Source organism: Lepus europaeus, chromosome 6, assembly GCF_033115175.1.
Source record: "Lepus europaeus isolate LE1 chromosome 6, mLepTim1.pri, whole genome shotgun sequence".
NCBI lineage: Eukaryota > Metazoa > Chordata > Mammalia > Lagomorpha > Leporidae > Lepus > Lepus europaeus.
Genome location: NC_084832.1, coordinates 10,380,955 through 10,398,306, shown reverse-complemented (window position 1 = coordinate 10,398,306; position 17,352 = coordinate 10,380,955). Strand labels below are relative to the sequence as shown.

The 17,352-nt window shown below is 41.0% G+C and overlaps 1 pseudogene; it reads right to left on the bottom strand.

Annotated features, from left to right (window-relative positions):
- Positions 1 to 1,798: 1,798 nt before the first annotated feature.
- LOC133762033 (large ribosomal subunit protein uL24-like) lies at positions 1,799 to 16,831 on the bottom strand (annotated as a pseudogene).
- Between the last annotated feature and the right edge of the window lie 521 nt (positions 16,832 to 17,352).

Sequence of the window (17,352 nt, the reverse complement as noted above, 5' to 3'; positions counted from 1 at the left end):
CAGCAGAGAAAGAAAGTGTCCCAACAAGACAGCCTGAGGAGGCCAGGACCTCCACCACTGCCTCAGACAAGAGCCAGAGCCAGCAGGGAGTCAGCAAGAGGGTAATTGGGTTTCTCCTGCAGGTATATTGCATCCTGCCAACCCCTAGAAAGTGATCCTGAAGTCCAGAGCTGAAAAGTAGCTCCCATGTGGTCTATTTCAGGGGAAACAGTCAAGAGTAGGGGTCCTCAAGTTAAGCTGCCCAAATTTTGTTTCCCTTTCATTAGACTTTTGATCACAATCGTCATGAATAAGAACAATTGTTTGTGCGGATTGAGTACCTTGTGATATTTCAATGTGTATGCACTGTGGAATGCGTTCAACAAGTTGACTGGCAAATGTATCACCACAGAAAGGCAAATGCTGCCCATTCTCACTTCTATGGGGATTCCAAAAAAGATAGACTACATACTATAAGAGAATGATGCTTCCCAGAAGCTGGGGTTCGGAGAGGGGAGAGGAAGAGAAAGACCCAAAGCATACAGAGTCACAGATGCAAAGGAGAGAGAGGTCCTGAGGTCTACAGCACGGCAAGGAGATCCTAGTCTACAATGATGTGGACTCAAAATAGCTAGTAGGAGCCTGGCAGGAAGTCCACCATGCTGTGTGTCTGGCATGCCCAGAGGCCTCCATTCAGCAGAAAACAGAGGTGGGCCAAGTACCTCGGCTGGAGGGAGGGGAAGATCACCTGCCGGAATCCCAGTCTTGAGGAAAGCTGTGGAGATGAGGCTCTTCCCCTTCCCCTGCTCTGTCTTATCTTGCTTGTTTCCAGGGGGAGGGGAGAAGGTTCTTAGTGAATGATCTTTTTTTTTTTTTTTTCCCCCAGATCTGTTGGTAAAGTGAATGCTTCCCAAAGATGGATTACAGCTGTTCTGCATCACAACTGTCTTGCTGTTCTTTTCTGCATCCTCCCGGCTCAGGACTGGGACTGTGCATGCTCCAGCTTCAGCTGGTACTAATATAGTACTTGGAGTGTCTCCAAAAAGGTAAATGGAAAAATGACTTGACAGAACCATCAAGGTAACTCCCAACTAGCAACAAATGTTTCATGGTGGTCCCCAAGTGATAAGGCTCGGAGCTGAGGCACAGCAGAAATGCAGACACTGGGTTTGATCTCCCAACATCCACGTTACCTGGGTACTATTTTCCGAAGATGTAATGGGAACATTAGGTTCCGCTGGTCCACGTTCATTCTACCCCAGGGTCCACAACATGATCACAAGCAGACTGTGTTGAGAGTACAGAAGTAGCCTGGGCCCCTAGCGGAGTCACCTGTGCTGCTGAGTTTCATGACTGTATCTGTGGGTCTGGTACATTTCCACGCTGACATTTTCTCCTTCTGGTAGTTGTGGCATGGAGCAGTCCCTCTAGGAGGACTGACCCAGGTGCAGGCACTTCTGCAGGCCCCAGGGTCCAAGAAGTGCTCAGCTATAGGCCAGGAGTCTTGGTAATGGAGGCTGGGAAGTCCCAGGAGAGGCTGTGTGCAAGCTGGACAAGCAGGAGAGCAGGTAGCATGCCTCAGACCAACTGAAAGACTCAGAACCCAGGTAGTCACTGGGATCTGTCTGAGGCTGAGGCCATGAGCCCCAGGCCCAACGGTGTGAGTTCAGGGGTCAAAAAGCCAAAGATCCGGGGCTTCTGAGCCCTGTCTTCTCTGCCGAAGGGGCCTTTTTGTAACGCTGTTCGGTCCATTCCTGTTCAGCTGTTAAGACTCAGAACCACGTGATGCCCTTGTTGACCAAGCCCCAGGCAAGGTCAGCTATTCTTTGTCTATGATCTCACCGAACAGTACCGCCTTCCCTGAAAACAGATCCATCCTCTTGCAGCACTGCAAGGCGCCGGCTTCCAGAGCCCTCGCGGTGGTAAAGTCCGTTAAACCGCCACCTGCAACATCCGCATCCGAGTTCCGGCTCCTCCGCACTTCCGGTTCAGCTTCCCATTGGTGCGTCCTAGAGAGGCAGGACAGGCGGTGGGGGTAGCATAGTGCTTTGTTCCCCTCCGCCACAGAGGAGATCCGATTGGAGCTCCAGCCTCCTGGCTGTATTGTGGCTGTCTGGGGGAGGAGGCGGAGGATGGAAGACGGCCCTATTTTTGTGACTCTGCAGCTTGGGAGGTTGAAGTTCAAGATTAGCTGACACCAATGTTGAGGTCTGGTGAGGTTGGGGGATGACGGTGGTGGAGTGCCGGCAGAGGAAGGATGCACAGCCAACCAGGAGGCCACCATTGTACTCAACGTTTATAAAATCAGTGTTTTTATATCCCATAATGAGATCATCTAGTACTTTTCTGTGCTTATTCTGCTTAATCTAGTGACCTCCGGTTCCACACGTTGTTGCAAATGATGAAATTTCATCTTTTATGGCCAGTAGTGCATTGTGTGTTTGTGTGTGTGTGTTTCTACACATTTCCTTTATCCACTCACCGGTTGATGGACACTTAGATTGTTTCCATTCATGGCTATTGTGAATGGTGCTACAGTAAACATGGGAGTGCAGAGCAGATGTCTCTTCAAAAGATGAACTCCAGGTTCCTTTATGTGCATACCCAGAAGCAGGATTGCTCAATCGCAGGGTAATTCTAATTGAAGTTTTTTGAGGAACTTCCATACTGTTTTCTATCATGGATGCACTAATGTACATTGCCAAAAACAGTGTGTAAGAGCTCGCTTTTCTCCATACCCTTACCAACACTTTGTTATTTCTTGTCTTTTTTGATAATAGGCACTCTTACTGGAGTGAGGTGATATCTCAATGTGGTTTTGACTGCATTTCCCTGAAGATTAGTCATATTAATCATTTACTCAAGCTTCTGTTGCCATTTGTACACCTTCATTTGATAAATGTCTGCTTCTATCTGTTGTCCATGTTTTAATTGGATTCTCGGTTTTATGCAGTTGTGTTGAGTTCTTTAGTCTACTTACTAATACTTTGTCAAATGTGTAGCTTACAAATACTTTCTCCCATTCTGTACATATTCTTTCTGCTGTGTTGTTTCCTTTGCCGTACACAAGTTCTTTGTATTCATAAAATCCAATTTGCCTGTTTCTTCCTTTTTTCCTGTTTTAGAGGTCTAATCCACAAAATCCTTTCCCATTCCTATATCTTGGAGGGTTTTCCTCATATATTCTACTAAGCCTCAAGGATTCAGATCTCCCATTTAGGCTTTTGATCCACTTTGAGCTGATTGCTGTAAATGATGTGAGATAAAGGTCTAATTTCATTATTCTGCATGTGTATAGCCAATTTCCCCAGCACCATTAATTAAAAAGACTAGCCTTTCTCCAATGCATGCTTTTAGCACCTTTGTCAAAGATTAGTGGGTTTATTTCTAGGGCCTCCAAATTATTCCATTGGTCTATACATCTGTATTATGCCTGTATCATGCTGTTTTAATGATGGTAGCTTTATGATATATTTTTTCAGTTATAAAGTTTTTATTTAAGACCTTTTTGCATCTTTTACTATTTTTTTAATTTTTTTTATTTTTAAACGAAGTTATTAATACATTAGTCTCTCAGGGTCACAGAAAATGCATGATAATTACATTTTTGTTATTTTGATAGTAATACAAACAGAACAAATTCAATATAGTTTATAGATTTAATACTAAGAATATAATGATAATTCCCTTCTTGCCTCCTTCCCTCCCACTTTCTTTCTTCATTTATTTCTGACTTTTTAAATTTTTGAGGTAATATATTTTTAATTTACAATATAGTCCAAAGCTTAATGCTCCACTCAATAAAGAGTTCAATAGGCCGGCGCCGCGGCTCACGAGGCTAATCCTCCGCCTTGCGGCGCCGGCACACCGGGTTCTAGTCCCGGTCGGGGCACCGATCCTGTCCCGGTTGCCCCTCTTCCAGGCCAGCTCTCTGCTGTGGCCAGGGAGTGCAGTGGAGGATGGCCCAAGTGCTTGGGCCCTGTACCCCAGGCTCCTGCCATTGGATCAGCGTGGTGCGCCGGCCGCAGCGCGCCTACCGCGGAGGCCATTGGAGGGTGAACCAACGGCAAAAGGAAGACCTTTCTCTCTGTCTCTCTCTCTCACTGTCCACTCTGCCTGTCAAAAAAAAAAAAAAAAAAAAGAAAAAGAAAAAAAAAGATTTCAACAAGTGAAAACACCCTAGTTCAGTGGGAATACAGGCAAGGGCCATACAAATATTTTAAACTCAGGTAGTATGCTGCCTACAGCTTTCTTTGTTTTGCTCAAGATCACTTTGGGTAGTCAGGCCTTCTGTAGTATCATACAGATTTTAGAAGTGTTCTTTCTAGTTCCATGAAAAATATCATTGGGATTTTGACAGGGATTCTATTGAATCTGTAAATTGCTCTGGGTCTCGTGCACATTTTAATAATTCTGAGTCTTCGAATTCATGAACATTGCTTAATGTCCTCTTCAGTTTCTTTCATCAGTGATTTGTAGCTTTCACTGTAGCAATCTTTCACCTCTTTGGTTAGATATGCTCTGAGGGTTTTTGTAGCTAATGAAAATGTGACTTCTTTCTCAATTTCTTTTTCAGATGATTAACTATTGGTATATAACAATGCTACTGATTTATGTACTTTAACTTTGTATCCTGCAACTTTGCTGAAAATGTTCATTAGTTCTAACAAATTTTTGATTGAGTCTTTCTGGCTTTCTTTTTTTTAAGGGGGGGTATTTATTGATTTCAAATGCAGAGAAAGAGGGGAAACAGAAAGATTTACCATCTGCAGTCTTACTTTTCAAATGGCCCCAACAAACAGGTCTGGGCCAGGTTGAAAGTGGATCCAGGAACTTCAACCTTGTCTCCCACGTAAATGACAGGTCCCCAAGTACTTGAACCATCTTCCACTACCTTCCCAGGTTGCTGGAATAGAAGAATAGCTAGTTCCCAAAACAACTTTCTAATATGGTGAGGCTGATGTTGCAAGTGGCTGCTTAGCCCACTGCACCACAAAGCTGGCTCCTCAGGTTTCCTATCTACAAGATCAGGTCATCTGCAAACAGTGACAGCTTGACTTCCTCCTTTCCAATTTTTTAAAAAAGATTTATTTATTTATTTGAAAGCCAGAGTTACAGGAAGACAGAGGCAGAGAAAGAGAGAAAGATTTTCCATCTTCTGGTTCACTCCCCAAACAGCTGCAATAGCCAGAACTGATCTGAAGCTAAGAGCCAAGAGCTTCCTCCAGGTTTCCCACCTGGGTGCATGGGCCCAATCACTTAGGCCATCTTCCACTGCTTTCCCAAGTCTATCAGCAGAGAGCTGGATAGGAAGTGGAGCAGCCAGGACTCGAACTGGTGACCATATGGGATGACAGCACTGCAGGCAGTGGCTTTACCTGCTGTGCCACAGCACTGGCCCCTCCTCCTTTCCAATTTGGATGCCTTTAATTTCTCTTGTCTAATTGTTCTAGCTCAGATCTCCAGTATTATGTTGAATTAAAGTGGTGACATGGCATACTTGTCCTGCTCCAGGTCTTAGAAAGCCTTCAATTTTTCCCCATTCAATATGATACTACCTGTAATCTTGTTATATATGGCCTTATGTAGAGATATTTTCCTTTTATACCTAATTTGGTCAAAGTTCTTATACAGGGATGTTGAATCTTTCCAAATGCCCTTGCTTCTTCTATTGTTATGATTATATGATTTTTATCCTTCATGCTGTCAATGTGGTGTATCACGTTTACTGATTTGCTTATGTTGAACCATCCTTGCATCCCTGAGATGAAATCCACTTGATCATGGTGAACAATCCTTTAACTGTGTTTTTGGATTTGATTTATAAATATTTTGTTAACAGATCTTTCATCTATATTTGTCAAGGACACTGGTCTGTATCTTCCTTTTTTTTTTGTTGTGCCCTTATACGATTTTGGTATCAAGGCAATTCTTTCCTAATAGAATTAATTTGGAAGAATCCCCCTTTCTTCTATTTTCTGTAGTAATTTAAACAGGATTGCTATTAATTTTTCTTTAAAAGTTTAGTAGAATTCATCAGTGAAGTCATCTGATCCTGTTCCTTTCTTTGATGGTAGATTTTTTATTCCTGATTCAATCTCACTACTCATTCTTGACCTGTCTTGATATTCTATTTCCTCATGATTCAATCAGAGTTAGATGTGAATATCCAAGAATTTGTCCATTTCTGCTAGGTTATTGAATTTCTTGCCAAATTTGTGTTCATGGTAATTTGTAACAAACTTCATATTTCTCTGGTGTCAGTGGTATGTCTCCATTTCATTCTCTCTCTGTATTTGAAACTTATTTTGTACTTTCTTAGTCTAGATAAAGATTCATCCATTTTGTTTATCTTTTCATCAAAGAATCAACTCTTCATTCTGTACATTTTATATTTTTTTTAGTCTCCAGGTCACTTATTTTTGCTCTGAGTTTTATTATTTCTTTGTTTCAATTTTGGAGTTTAATTGTTCTTGTTTTTCTGGCTCTTTGAGATACTGCAACAAATCTGAGATATTTGTTTTGTTTTGCAGACACTAACTGCTACACACTTGCTCTCAGGACTGCACTTGTATCATATGGGTTTGATATGTTGTATTTCAATTTTCAGGTCTGAGTCAGGCCAAAGCCAGATATCAGGAGCTCCACCCTGGGCTCCCATATTCTGACATGAGTCCAAGTAATTGGGCCATCTTCTGAGGTCTTCCTAGGCACATTAGCAGGAAGCTGGATCAGAAGTAGAATAGTTAGGACTTGAATGAGCACCTCAATATGGGATGTTGGCATTTCAAGTGGCAGCTTAACCTGCAGTGCTGCAGTGCCAGTCCCACAAGTATTTTTTTTTTTCAAACAGTATTTCTCTCCCTTGAATATTTCCCTCTTCTTGGTTTCTAATTATTTGTTTTGAACTCCTTTTCACAATTTCACATCTTTTGAACTCTTTATTTTTCCATCTTTTTTTCTGTGGGTGTCACTTTAGAAGGTTTACTGCCTTGTCTTCCGAATTACAAATCCTTTTCCATTTTCGTACTGCTAATAATCCCATCTGCTGCAATTTTAATTTCAGTTATTTTATGTTTCAGCCACAGAGCTTCAGTTTTATTCTTTTTCTGGGCTCCAAGCCTCCGCTGAAATGTTTTATCCCCTACTCTATTGAACATATTAATCACAGTTATTTTAAAGTTCCTGTCTGAAAACTCCATTAAGTGAACCACTCAAGGGTCTGTTTCTGTAGCCTGCTATTTCCTTTGGTTTCCAGTCTATTACTCCTGTTTTACATCATGCTTTGTTTTATTTGATTGGATAACACATTGTGTATGGAAACTTGGACAAACTCTAAATACTCTTACATTCTTACAACAAGATTTTTCTTTTATTCTGGAAAGCAGATAGTATTTCTCTAGGTTATTTTAAGCCTGTCAAGTGTACAGTGCACCTGAGGTCCCAGGTTTTCAAGCCTCTCGAAATCTGTGGAACTTGAACTGCAGTCTCTGCTTCCGTAGCTCCAAGCAGATGATAAACTCTATGCATGGCTGTTTAGCTTTCCTGTTGCTGTGTTCTGTTGGGTTTCCTGCCATCTTATCCTGTATTTATGTAGCTTAGGTGGCATTCGACACCAGAGAAAAGTAGGTATCCAGATTGTGTTGTTTCTTCCTCTGTGGTTTTCTCCTGTGTGCTTTTGCTTTTCAATTTTTGACTTCACTGACTATCCTGAATTCCTGTTAATGTGCCCTCAGTCTGTTAGGTAGGAAGTCAGGAATTGAGCCTATGTGTGTATGAGAAAGGCCCGAAGACCAGCATTCCCTGTGGAAGCTCCAGAAGTCCAGTTTCTTGCACTTCAAAGTCCTGCCCAGACCCTGATAACCTCCCTGGTGGTGCCAGCCCTCGCCCCTCCCCCCGAAAGCTCCCAGAATTCTCTCAATAACATGGGGCAATAAAATCTTCTCAGACACGCCCTAAGGGAAGCCCCCCTACTCTGCCAGGGAGCCAGCAAATCTGGGATTTGCTAATTTTCACCCAACAAACCCTTCTACCAGGACTCCCCATCCTTTGTCCTGGAGGAGAGGGGGACCAGACAGCATGCTCAGCCCTCTGTCTCTCTGCTGAGCTGCCAGCCTGGCCTGCCCAGGTCTATTCTCTCCACTCAACCATGTAACCTCGCTCTTCCCCAGTCTGAGTGGCTGGGCACTCTCTCTCAGGTCCTGTTTGGAGAGGTGCCCATCCGTTCTTACAGATGTCCCTACCCTAATAAACCTTGAGATGCTGCTTTCCCCTGCTCTCTGTCTCACGCCTGAATTCTTTTTTTCCTTTTTTTTTTTTTTTTTTTTTTTTTTTTTTTGACAGGCAGAGTTAGACAGTGAGAAAGACAGAGAGAAAGGTCTTCCTTCCGTTGGTTCACCCCCCCAAATGGCTGCTATGGCCGGTGCACTGCACCGATCCGAAGCCAGGAGCCAGGTGCTTCCTCCTGGTCTCCCATGTGGGTGCAGGGCCCAAGCACTTGGGCCACCCTCCACTGCCTTCCCGGGCCATAGCAGAGAGCTGGACTGGAAGAGGGGCAACCGGGACAGAATTTGGCACCCCAACCAGGACTAAAATACGGAGTGCTGGCACCACAGGCAGAGGATTAGCCTAGTGAGCTGGCCCTGAATTCTTTCTTGAGCAAAGATAAAAACCCTTGCTTTCTCTGGTAACAAGTCTATATAAACAATTCTTCTTAGATTGTATTCAATTACAACAAGGCAAACTACAAAATTCTCTCAAGGAAAAGCTGTGAAAATATGGGTGCCATTCTTCCCAGGACATACCATCTCCAGTTTTTACCTGTTCTGATAATTCTCTGATGTCATTTCATTTTTTGGCTACATTTTTCTCCAGCTCTGATCATTGTTATTAGAAGAAGGTTAATCCAGTACAAATTATCTATTAAGAGGTGTACCAGACCCTGGTTTCATTTCCATAAAAAGAACTATTCACTAATGCCTTGAACTTTTTTTTCTTATGATGTTTTTCTTTCATCTTTCCCTAGGTTTCCAGTATAAGACTTATTAAGTTTTATTTTTATTTGATTTATTAATTGCAAATCCAGAGAAGGACCTACCAGTATCCTTGGCGATAAGTCTAAACAAGCTGTAACTATCCAGAGGTTTAGGTCATTGTGAGCATGTGCTATATGTAAAAATATTAGCATTTAAAATAATGAATTTTTTAAATTTAGGCAGAGATGTCATCATAACTCTCATTCTTCTCTATTTCCTGATAGTGTACTTGCTTTATTTCACCAAGTGTGAGTTGTTACAGAAAGGAGGGACCTAAACTAAGTGAGGGCTCTGGAAATGTAGGGAGAGGCTTAACTTATGTAAAACCTTTTAAAAGAAAAAAGCAATAAAGCTGTCACTATACACAGAAGGCTTTACACATAATAATGGTATTCTCAAAACCCCAGTATATTTTTAGTGAAATACTCAAGATGATTCTAAAATTTATGTGGAGGTATAAAGACACAAGAACAGTCAAGGCCATCTTGAATAATGAACTAGAGGAATTTCACTATCAGAAATTAAGACCTATTCAAAACACTGGCAATTAAGCTAAGGGGGTATCATTGCAATAGTACACAAATAAATCAATGTGAAAAACTAGAGAATCCCAAAACAGATGCACAATTGTATTATAATCCGATTTATGACAAAGTGGTACTATCCTATATTAGAGAACAATAAACTCTTAATACATTGTGTTGGGTTAATTGTTTTTTACATGTGGGGGAGTGTAGACTGACACAACACACCATACACAAAAACCAATTCTAGATTGACTATAAAAAAAAAAAAGTAACAAACTAATAAAGATTTCAGAATAAAGATAAGAAAACATCTGTGAATTTGGCATAGATAAACATTTCTTAAACAGGATAGGAAAAGCAATAACCATGAAAGAAACACATGAACTAAAATAACTGAAAATCCTGTTCAACAATTCACCATTAATAAAGTGAAAAGGCAACTCATGTGGCTGGAGAAGTTATATGCAAAGATTCTTATTCTTAAATTCTTAATTCTTTAATTCTTAAATCTTAAATCAAAAAGGAAGACATAGGCAAAATGATGGAAAAGTGGGCAGAAACTGTGAACAGGTACTCCACAAAGGAGGATAGCTTAATTACTAATTAACATTTGAAAATGTGCTCATTACTCAGCATGTAAATCACATAGAGATGTCAAATATAACCCCAGAAAAGAGTTTAAATGATTATTTATCAATGTGAAAACAAAATGACAAAGTATCAAGAAAACACTAATTAGAACATTCATCTATTGAGTGGGAGTGTAAACTGGATCAACTATTTTGGAAAATCGTTTGGCAGTATTAGCTGAAGTAGAACACAGGAAAAATCTGTTGTCCCTCAGTATTCCACTCCTTTATACCTACCCAGAAGCAATGTACTTGTAGGTTCCCAAAAGAGATGTATGAGAACATTCTTAACAATACTCGCTATACGTGGAAAATAAGAAGCTATTTAATGGCCATCAAGTGGGTAGATCCATTTGGCTATATTCACACAGAACAGTATATAGCCATGACAAAAGAAAACTGCATGTTCATATGAAATTTAGATGAATTTCACAAAAACAATAATGTTCAAAAGAATACAACACAGACACAAACTGTAGCACTGTATAATTCCATTTATATAAACATCAAAAGAAGCAAAGCTAATGTGTGCTGCTTTAAGATAAGGAATTTTACTTTGGGGAAGTAATGAGTAGAGAAATGTGGGGTGTCAACTTCTACTCTTGCTCTAGGTTCTGTTTATTACATGGATGTATACATGTTTTGAAAATTCATTGAACAGTTGTGAATTGAGCACTTCTCTACATTGTGTTAAACTTCAATAAAAAAAAAACTAAAACCAAAAAAATAAATAAAGCCATTGCAAATCTCATATGTATCTTCATGTCCACACAGCAGCAAGACATACAGACTGCACCTAAGTTGGAGTCTTTACTCAAAAGCCATTGGAATAAACTGAGCTATGAGACAGAAAGAACGGTGTTGACCTTTTTTGCTCCTGAAACACAACTGGCTTGGGAAAAGATCTTTCAGAGCACAGCTTTGAGAATCAGAATGGGAACAGAGCCTCCAGGAAGATCCATGGTCCAGGATAGGTTACTTTTGCAAGGAGACATTGCTGAGTACAGTTTTCTTGCATACATCTAGTATCTTCAAGAGAGTTCACACTGGATAGTTAGTGGATATAATAATGTTTTGTTACTACAACAGAAGTCCTGAGGTAGCTAACTTTATTTCTTTATAAACCTGTATGAGCCACAGTTTTGGAAATTCAAGTCCAAGATCAAGTAACACCGTTGATTTGGTATCTGATAACAGTGGTAGATGACAATGATGAATCGCATGCAGGGAATCACATGGTAAACCAGGAAGCAGACAAAGAAAGAGGTTCAACTCCACTTATGTAATCTTGAGAGAATTACCTTTGGAAGACACAGCAACAATGACGTAAGGACCTCCCACTAGATCCACCTCTTAAGCACCACAATTGCTTTAAATTTCTGTCCTCTTCATATCATAATTTATGACTTTGGGGTATAAACTTCAGCAGACCATTGGAGCCAAATCATGCTCAAACCATAGCAGAGGAGGCCATTATGCCTGAGGTACTAGCATACATTTCGTCAGTAAAATCACTCTAATGCAAAGAAAGTCTCCAAGTGATAGACCATTTTCAGAAAATGTGAGCCTTAATTTTTTTATTTCAATATGACATAATGGAATGAACTTGAAGTCACTCAAAGGTAACTAACTCAGATCCATCCCGATTTGATGGTGATAATGAGGATAGCTAAATCTCCCTGATATTTACATAGTACCAAGCACAGTACTAAGTATAAAATAAAGTTTATAAAGAAATAAAGTACTAAGGTTTATAGAAACCACTAATCTACAGTTTCAGCAATACTGCAAGCACTAATATGGTTCTGAGAAGAAAACTGAAATTCACAGAGTTTCCCATGATACCACACAGCTCCATTAAGACAGATTCTATCCAAGGCTAAATTTCAATGACAGTACTCCTATGAACACTTTAAATATTTTAATTTTGAAGGGTTTTCTGGACCTTAAGGTACTCAGGTGTCAACAAAGCAGCTACCTGAAGTACATATTTCCAATTAATTTGCAAAGATGAGTCTTGAAGATTAACCATAAAGTTCAAAGAGTATGTCTAATGATACTTTATACATAAAAAATTAGTTATTCCTTAAAAACTGAGTGCTAAGCATTGAAAAGGGATTAAATTCTGGGGCCAGTACTGTGGTGCAGCAGATTAAAGGCCTGGTCTGCAGCACCAGCATCCCATATGGGCACCAGTTCAAGTCCTGGTTGCTCCACTTCCGATCCAGCTCTCTGCTAATGGCCTGGGAAAGCAATGGAAAATGGCTCAAGTCCATGGGCCCCTGCAGCCATGTGGGAGACCTAGAAGAAACTCCTGGCTCCTTGCTTCAGTTTAGTTCTACTACAGCCGTTAAGGCCATTTGGGAAGTGAACCAGCAGATGAAAGACTTCTCTGTCTCTACCTCTCTCTGTAACTCTGTCTTTCAAATAAATAAATTTTTTTTTTTTTGACAAGCAGAGTGGACAGTGAGAGAGAGAGACAGAGAGAAAGGTCTTCCTTTTCCATTGGTTCACCCCCCAATGGTTGCTGTGGCTGGCATCATGCTGATCCGAAGCCAGGAGCCAGGTGCTTCCTCCTAGTCTCCCTTGCGGGTGCAGGGCCCAAGCACTTGGGCCATCCTCCACTACACTCCCGGGCCACAGCAGAGAGCTGGACTGGAAGAGGAGCAACCAGGACAGAATCCAGTGCCCTGACTGGGACTAGAACCCCGGGGTACTGGCGCCACAAGCGGAGGATTAGCCTATTGAGCCACGGCGCCAGCAATAAAAGAAATCTTTTAAAAAAATAATTTTTTTGTGGGAGAGTCTATTCTCAAATAGCACATCTCTCCCATCTATTATATGTTACCTTATGCACATGAAAAACATTTATCTTAAACATACAAAAGTCAACCCTGAGTAACATTCAACTCAAGCCAAATAGATCACTAATCTATAACTAACATATTTGAGGATTAATAGCTCTATTTTTTAAAATTTTTCAAATCTGCATTACACACGTCTGCTGATTTTATCTCTAGCATTTAGCCAGCCAATTTATAAGAACTTGGCAAGCCTGCTGGCCTGGCAAAAAATGTTTCTCAGTCTCTAGAAGATTTCAGTTTGGTCTGCATGACACAAACTGTATTAGTCAGTTCAGTCTGCCATAGCAAAGTACCATAGACTGGGTGGTTTAAGCCACAGAAACTGATTTTCCTCCTGGCTGGAAAGTCAAAGATGCAAGTTCCTGCTGGTTTTGTTTCTGGTAAGGCCTCTGCTCTTGGCTGGCAGATGGCCATCTTCTCACTATCTGGTATCTGCTCCATCACCAGGACCACATCTTCACAACCTCACCAGACTACAATTGCCTTCAAAAGCCCAACCTCCAGATAGCATTACACTGGGGTTGCTTCAACAAATGAATTCAATGGGGAACACAGTCCATAACAGCAATCAATGGAAGTTCTAAAATCCAGACCACCCCTATTAATTCTCTCTCTTCTCCTAAATTGACCATTTTTGTCACCTTTTAGGGAGGGAGGGAGGAAGGGAGGGAAAGAGGACGAGAGAAAGACTGGAAGAGATGGAGAGAGTGAGAGGGAAGCAATGCTACCCGCAGAAAGGGCTTTTATGGATGTCTCTTAGAATCTGGCTTTTGATATGTAAGGATGTGGTACAGGTTTTGACCTCTTCCACAAATTGGGGCTAAATATAAAACTTGGACTTTTAGTTTTTCCAAGGCTAAAAAATCATTTGTTACCTCTTCTCTATCACCTCCATCCACATCAGAATTAACAGAAAGTGAAAAAATTAACCAGCAATTCACAAGCAACAAGCTTCATTAACCCTTTGTACCCTCCAATGTTATAATTGTATATCAAAAATTAGACTACTTCGTGTAAATATATGGCTTTTTCCAGGCCCTCTATTCTGCTCCATTAGTCTGTTTTTATGCCAGTACCATGCTATTTTGATTAATCATATGAAATTTTAAGAATAGCCAATGACACCTTGAACAAAAAAAAAATAAAGCTGGGGGACCCACGCTATCCGACTTCAAAATACACTACCAAACAATAGAAATCAAAATTCCACATTAATTTTAAGAATTTTACTATGTCTGTGAAAAATGTCATTGGAACTTTGAGAGGGATTGTACTGAATTCATAGACCACTCTGGATGTTACAGATATTTTAACAATATTAATTCTTCTACTCCTTGAACATGGCATGTCTGATTTATCTGTGTTTCCTTCAGGTTTGTTCAGTTGTGTTTCAATGCTTAGTTTACAGGTCCTCTATTCCTTGGTTAAAGTTATTCCTATTTCTTTTTGTCACTATTATAAATTAGATTATTTCCTTGATTTTTCAGATAATTCATTGTTAGTGTATAGAAATGCTACAGATTTTTACATGTTGAATTTACCTTCTACAACTTTATTAAACTCATTTATTAGTTCTGACAGTTTTAGTGAAATATTTAAAATTTATTTATATAAGATCATGTTGCCTACAGACAGACAAATTCTTCCTTTCTAATTTTTATGCCTTTTCTTTCTTTCTTTTGCCTAATTCCTCTAATTAGGAATTCTAGAACTATGATGAATCTCCTTTCTTGCCACAAGCTTAGGAATCACAGGTTTCAATTTTTGTAGTTTATTTTTCTTTAAAAAGATATATACCTATCTTATTTAGGGTCCCAGATATTTCACTTGGAGTCAGCTATCTGAGAGGATTTTAATAAAGTATTAGCTACAAATATATTACATTAGCATGTGGATAAATTATGAAGATTGTTCTGAAAACACAAGAGATGCTATAGCAGGGACATTGCCATCCTCTAGTCCTGGAAGGGCAGAATCTGAACAAACCTGGAAGTAGAAAAGCTATGCACCCTGACCTCATACCGCTGCCTCCTTCAGATACAATGAAGGCTCCAACGGAACACTTCCCAGAAGCAAGAGGGGCAAATTGAAAATAACAGCACAGCCGGCGCCACGGGTCAGTAGGCTAATCCTCTGCCTGTGGCGCCAGCACCCCAGGTTCTAGGCCTGGTTGTGGCGTTGGATTCTGTCCCGGTTGCTCCTCTTCCAGTCCAGCTCTCTGCTGTGGCCCGGGAAGGCAGTGGAGGATGGCCCAAGTGCTTGGGCCCTGCACCCACATGGGAGACCAGGAGAAGCACCTGGCTCCTGGCTTCGGATCAGCACAGTACACCGGCCGCTGCGCACCACTGGAGCGACCACTGGGGGGTGAACCACTGGGGGGTGAACTAATGGAAAAGGAAGACCTTTCTCTGTGCTCTCTGTCTCTCTCTCTCACTGTCCACTCTGTCCAAAAAAAAAAAAAAAAAGAAAAAAGAAAAGAAAATAACAGCACAGCCATTCATTCAAAAATTTTATGTATTGATATAAAGGGAACAGATTTTATGTATTTCAAACATTTTTAAGAACATAATGATACCCTGCTTCCCATAATGACAGACCTCATAATCACTCAGTATTTCTCTCTTCCTTGTCACTGCAAAGTTTGACCCATGCAAACAGCCCTTCTCCTGCTTGATCTTGTCACAGTTTGTAAAAACTTTTGTCTTAGTTCAATGAAAACTCATGGTCATTTGGGTGGTCAGCAGTTATTTGTAGATGTGTTTTATCAACATTTGCAGTCAGCATTGCTTTCTGAATCTTACATATCCCCCCACCCCAGATTCACTTTTAAAAAAAAAAAAAAAAACATTTCCAATTTTTATTCACAAAGTTATTAACCAAAATTGAAAAAGTAGATTCACAAAGTCCCAGATCATTAACAAAACGGCAGGGAAACAACACATTCCAGAGACATCTGACGTTCCAAAGAGACACACACAAGGCTAGAAATCTGCAGTTCAACTGTAGCTGTACAAAAGGTTTTGTTAGGCCGGCGCTGCGGCTCACTAGGCTAATCCTCCGCCTTGCGGCGCCAGCACACCGGGTTCTAGTCCCGGTCGGGGCACCGATCCTGTCCCGGTTGCCCCTCTTCCAGGCCAGCTCTCTGCTGTGGCCAGGGAGTGCAGTGGAGGATGGCCCAAGTCCTTGGGCCCTGCACCCCATGGGAGACCAGGAGAAGCACCTGGCTCCTGCCATCGGATCAGCGCGCTACCGCGGCGGCCATTGGAGGGTGAACCAACGGCAAAAGGAAGACCTTTCTCTCTGTCTCTCTCTCACTGTCCACTCTGCCTGTCAAAAAAAAAAAAAAAAAAGGTTTTGTTCGCTCCTGCATTTTCTCAATGAGTTCTTCCTTGTATTTGCCTTTCTCTTTTCCAACTTGTCAAGACTTGGCTTTGCGTTCAAGAATTTTTTTCCGGTCTTTGTCCAGTTTGAGCCTGGTGATAACCACCTTACTCTGGCGAATGCCCACGTGGACGGTTGTGCCGTTCGCCTTCTCACACTGCACCTGCTGGATGTAGATGACGTATTTCTTTCCGTACACCTGCATACCTTGCCAATCTGCTGACCTTTATAGTGTCCTTGGACCACCTGGACCTCGTCGTCCTCGCAGATGGGCAGGGAGAGGACGTTGTACTTCTGCCACAGCTCCTTGGACAGCAGGGACGACATGATCTTCCTGCACACGTGCGATGGTGCGCATTGAAGTGGTGTTTGCGCTTCTTGCTGCGGTCCAAGGTCACGAAGGGGTTGAACTTCATGGTGACGATCTTGGTGCCGAACACATTCCCCCAGATTCACTTTTAATCTTACTGAATACTTTTGAATAAGCCTTTTAGTCAATCACAATGGCTGGAAATTCCTTAATACTTGCTTTGTCTTACTCTTGATAGTTTGGCTAGGTATAAAATTCAGGTAGACTTTTGTTTCTCATTTCATTGCTTCCTAATCTGTATGCTGCTGATGAAAATTCTGTTAATAATCTGTCTTTCCCTTGTAGATAACCTATATGGCTCTCTGGTAACTAAGGATGTTTCTTGTTCTTGTAGATGATTTACATTTTCTCTATGGTGTATTTAGGAGTAGAGTTACATTTATTAGGCTTAAATTCGTGTCAGTGTATGCAAATCTTCCATTCCAAAATTCTGTTACTATCTCTTCAAATATTTATTCTTTGCTATTCTCTCCATTTTTAAACGGAAATTCCAAAAGAAATAGTTATACTTTCTTTTAAAAAAATGTTTTTAAAATAATCTGAGATACAAAGAGATCTTCCATTTGC